This window comes from Priapulus caudatus, unplaced genomic scaffold, assembly GCF_000485595.1.
Source record: "Priapulus caudatus unplaced genomic scaffold, Priapulus_caudatus-5.0.1 Scaffold293, whole genome shotgun sequence".
NCBI classification, from domain to species: Eukaryota; Metazoa; Priapulida; class Priapulimorpha; order Priapulimorphida; family Priapulidae; genus Priapulus; species Priapulus caudatus.
Window position 1 is genome coordinate 201,901 of NW_014577354.1, and position 5,111 is coordinate 207,011.

Consider the following 5,111-nt stretch of genomic DNA (forward strand, 5'->3'; position numbering starts at 1 on the left):
CTCTCTCTCTCTCTCTCTCTCTCTCTCTCTCTCTCTCTCTCTCTCTCTCTCTCTCTCGCAGCGCTTGCGTTCCGGCGCATTTATCGCAAAAAAAGAAAGACGGAAAGCGAGAACAACGGAATCGATACGGCAGCGTTTTCATCGGAGTCCGCTTCTGCTTTCTGTGTTTTTCTGTAAGTGTCGTGTCGAATGAGACGAAGCCGTGCCAAATAAACCGTCGAAGAAGAATGGAGAAGCGAGAGATCGGTTAAATGTAAATAGGCACTCGAAGGTGGAGCAGTGCCAACCCGGATCCCGGTAATGCGTCCAATGTTGACATTCATCGACCGATCACCGCCGCCGCGCGCGAAAACCTTCCGCGTTTTACCGTTACCAGCCACCCCGACAAAAAATGAAGTGAAATCGCGAAAAAAAAAAGTTTTCTTGATATAGCTGCTGCCTGGGTATTGCGAACCGCCATGTTGTCCGGTTTTCGATGACGCGGTGATACCGAGAAACATTTCTGAGAAAGATTGGCTGACGTTTTTTCTTGCCATGTTGAACCGTTAGTCACGTGATTCACGGTTTGAAACGTGGTTGGCTCGCATCGTTTCCCGCCATGTTGAACCGCTAGTCACGTGATTCACGGCTGAAACGTGGTTGGCTCGCATCGTTTCCCGCCATGTTGAACCGCTAGTCACGTGATTCACGGCTGAAACGTGGTTGGCTCGCATCGTTTTCCGCCATGTTGAACCGCTAGTCACGTGATTCGAGAGAGAGATACGATTGGCTAGGAATGTCAATCATGGCTAGATTCGCTATGGCTAGATTCGATTACTAGTCATCATGTCCGCGCTTTGCGTCCGTAAATCTACGGCACATTTCAACTTTTTACCCAGATATTAATAATTGGTATAACCTATTACAGAGGTTTGTAATAAATCCCCAACTATTTCAGTTCAATGATATCAGCGAAGGATTTTCGCGTATAATCTAATTCAACGAGACTTTATAAACGTAATCGTCGCAGAAGCATCCGCGTTTTGAGCCGAAGATACATTACAGCGTCATCATAGATATATATATATATATATATATATATATATATATATATATATATTATATAATATAATGTGCGTGGGCGCGACGGCCCGCGTGCTGTGTGTTTGTCGTGCGACGCGGCAGTGCGCGTGCGTTGTGTGTATGCTGCTGTGGTGTGGGTGTTTTGTGGGTTATATATATAATATATGATCATTATGTGGTGTGGTGTGGTGTGTGTGTGTGTCGTGTTGTGTGTGTGTGTGTGTGCTGTGTGCGTGTGCTGTCGTGGTGTGCGGCGTGCTGTGTGTGGTTGTGTGTGCGATGCGCGCGCGTCGTGCGCGTGATTGCGTTGTATTAATGTTGATGCGTGCGTGGTGCCGTTGCGTGCGTGCGGGCGTGCGGTGCGTGCATGCGTGCGTTGCGTGCGGGCGGCGCGTCGTGTGTAATGTTGTGTGTATGTGTGTGTGTGTGGGGTGTGTGCTTAGTGTGTGTGATGTGTGCGTGTGTAGTGTGTGTGTGTGTTGTGTATGTGTGTGTATTTGTGTGTGTGTGTATTGTGTGTGTAGTGTGTGTGTGTATTGTGTGTGTATTGTGTGTGTGTCGTATGTGTTGTGTGTGTGTTGTGTGTGTATGTGTGTGTTGTGCTGTGTGATGTATGTGTGTGTGTGTGTGGCGTGTGTTGTGTGTGGCCGGTGGTGTGCGCGGTGTGTGTGTGGGTGCTTGTGTGTGTGTGTGTGTGTGTGTGTGTTGGATGTGTGTGTGTGTGTGTTGTGTGTGGGTGTGTGATGTGTGTACATGTGTGTGTGCTTGTGTGTGTGTGTGTTGTGGGGGGTGGGGGTGTGTGTGTGGTGTGTGCCGTGTGTGTGTGCGCTGTGGGGGTGTGTGTGTGTGTGGTGTGTGTCGTGTGTCCTGTGGTGGTGGGGTGTGTGTTGTGTGTGTGGTGTCGTGTGTGTGTGTGTGTGTGTGTATGCTGTGTGGTTGTGTGTGTGTGGTGTGTGTGTGTGTGTCGTGTGTGTGTGTGTGTGCTGTGTGTGTTGTGTGCAGTTACGCGCGCGTGGACAATTTGAAGTGTGTTCCTCGCAGTGTTTCATTTAAAGCAGTTTTTTGTGTTACTCGCAAGGCTCGAGAAGCGAGAGAGAGAGTGAGACAAGAAACGAGAGTGCGATAGGAGAGACAGAGAGAGAGAATGGAGAGCTGAAATAGAGAGACAGAGAGAGAGAATGAGGAGTGAAATAGAGAGACAGAGAGATGAGAATGAGGTTGGAAATAGATGAGACAGAGGAGATGAGAATGAGAGTGATAATTAGAGAGACAGAGAGAGAGAATGAGAGTGATGAGAAAGTAACGCACATGCGAGAAAGTGGAGATAGAGCAGAGAGAAGAGAGAGAGAGAGACGAGAGAGATGAGAGAGAGAGGCCAGAGAGAGAAGCAGAGAGGAGTTAGTTTGTAATTTGCTAACGTTCTATGCGGTGCTGTGAGCATTACGCGGGATTGGCGTTTTGCCGACGGAAGTTGAGATTGCCGACGGCTACCGATGGACATTTAATCAGTGCGGTGGCTTAGTAACTAGTTAGTGCGTCGTACGGTCGGGATCGTACTCGCGCTGAGGCTGCGCCTAGTTACCGCAAGAGGTACGTGCCAGGCTTAGTGTAGGCTATAACACTAAAAATATTCTATGACGTCACTTCTGTGGGAAAAATACATTATGACGTCACTTCTGTGGGAAAAATACACCATGACGTCACTTCTGTGGATCAAAGTCTGTGGGTCGACTATTATGTGATGTAACTTCTTGTCCCTTGTCAAGGCTTTCGTCACTTTTTCTGGGGTGACTGTAGATAATGAGTCAAGTAGCAGAATGAAGCGTGAGGGCTGCGGCAGAAGGAAGGATGAGCGGCGCAGCGAGGAAGTGTGAAGCGAAAAAACAGCAGAAGGAAGGGTGAGGCTTGCAGAGAGGGGCAAGGATAAGGGTAGCGCAGCAGAGGGACGGGGGAGGGAGCAGCAGAAAGAAGGGTCGCAACAGCAGATAAATGAAGAGTGTGGGCAGCAGTGGAAGAAAGCGTCAGACTAAAAAAAAAAAACAAGAGTAAAAAAAAAAACCGGCTAGACCGCGAGTGGCGCGAGACAGACACATTTCATCGCATACAGCGCCTTTCGATTATGTCGCGCCTGCCTCTGCGCCCATCTTATGGTTCGTATTCGCGTGCCTGTGTGGAGACAATGGCCTACTAATGTTTTTGGTAACTTCTGTAACGGCCATGCGGCCCGTTGTCAGAAAACAAATTGGCGTCTTAACATTAGTCTTAACATTAACGTTTTTTCTCTTAAGCCGTTGGACAGAAAACGCTGCTGCGAAGTTACGATTAATGAAAAATCGATAGCAGATTTCCTGCATAACAGATACGAAACAAAGTGATTGGTTCGACAGTCTAGGAGAAATTGTTAATGTTAAGACTAAAATTATTAAGACTAATTTTGTTCTGACCAACGTGGCCCCCAGGCTTTATATGCGAGTTGTCCGTAATGTCTGTATCGTGCCGTAATGTCGGGCGGGGTGAGGAGAGGGGTGCGGGGCGAACCGTGTAAGACGTCCGCGGCGACATCGTAATCGCTGGCTTTCTCCCTCCATCACAGGTCTCTCCCTTGTCTCTCCCCATTACAGGTTTTCTCCCTTGTCTCCTCCATTACAGGTCTCTTTTCCTGTCTGCTCCCCATACAGGTTTCTTCCTTTGGTTCTCGCTCATATTACAGGTCTCTCCATGTCTCTCCCTATCACATGTCTCTCACCTTGTTTCTCCCAATCACAGATCTCTCCCTCTGTTTCTCAAATCAACGAAATCACTCCCCTTTCTTCTCCCTATCACAGGTTCTCCCCTTTCTTTTTCTCTCTCACCATTTTAGGTCTCTCCCCTGTTTCTCTTCCATCACAGGGCTCTCTCCCCTGTTTCTCCGCATCCACACGGTCTCTCCCTGTTTCTCTCCCCTTCACAGGTCTCTCCTCTGTTCTCTTCACATCACGAATCAATCCTTCTTTCTCTCCCTAGCCAGGTTTTTCTCGCCTGTCTTCCCACAACAACAAGTCATTTCCCCAGCACAGATCTCTGTCCCCATGCTCTCCCCTGCTCTTCCCCTTGCTCCCCCTCTCTCTTCCTGTCTTTCCCCTCTCTCTTCCTGTCTCTCCCCTGTCTTCCCCAAGCAGCACGCCTCCTCCCTAGCTCACGCTAGCGGGGTTTCTACTTCGGTAACCTTGTCCGTCGTAATGAGCGCGGAACCATCTTTATTAACGTTCGTTTCTTGCCGCCAACTCCGCGAATTCAACGAGAAACGTAAAAAAAATTATCGCGTAAGGGCGTCGTCGAGTGGCAGGTTGGACCGCTTAAGAGCTAAAAAAAAAGTAGTTAAGAGGAGAGAGTCGCGCCGCGAGTGCAGAGCGAGAGGAGAGAGAGGTGGGCGAGGTGACGGCACGAGAAGGAGAGCAGGGCGAGTGATGAGACGAGAGAGAGAGACGCGAGTGAGAGGAGAGGTGAGAGGAGAGACGGCGATTGTGAAGAGAGAGAGTGAGATGAGAGCGAGTGGTAGAAGAGATGCGCTGCCGTGAAGAGAAGAGAGGCGCAGAGACGAGTGAGAGAGAGAGAGGCGAAGTGAGCGGAAGAAAGAAGCAGAAAGAGGAGAGGGGCGACGTGAAAGGGAGAGACGGAAGAGAGCAGGGAGGAGAGAGAGAGAGAGCAAGGAGAGAGTAAAGAGAGAGATTATGGCTGAGTGAGAGAGAGAAAGCATCGCGAAGTGAGAGAGAAAATAGAAAGAGAGAGAGAGTAGCGAGAGAGAGAGTTAAGGGGCCGAGAGTAGTCAGAGGAGTGAGAGAGAGAGAGAAAGAAAGAGAGAAAGAGATTAAGCAGAGAGAGAGAGAGTGGGGAGGAGAGCTAGCAGTTGTACTTATTGGTAAGACAGGATGGTAGTCGACGGAGCTGCAGCGGACACGTGGCTGACTAAGCGCGCTTTCGTCGGAGTTCAATATATTGAATTTTGCGGTATTCGGCTTCTGCGTGCGTTGGTGCGTGCGTGTGGAGTAGCGTTGCCGTGCTAATGGAGT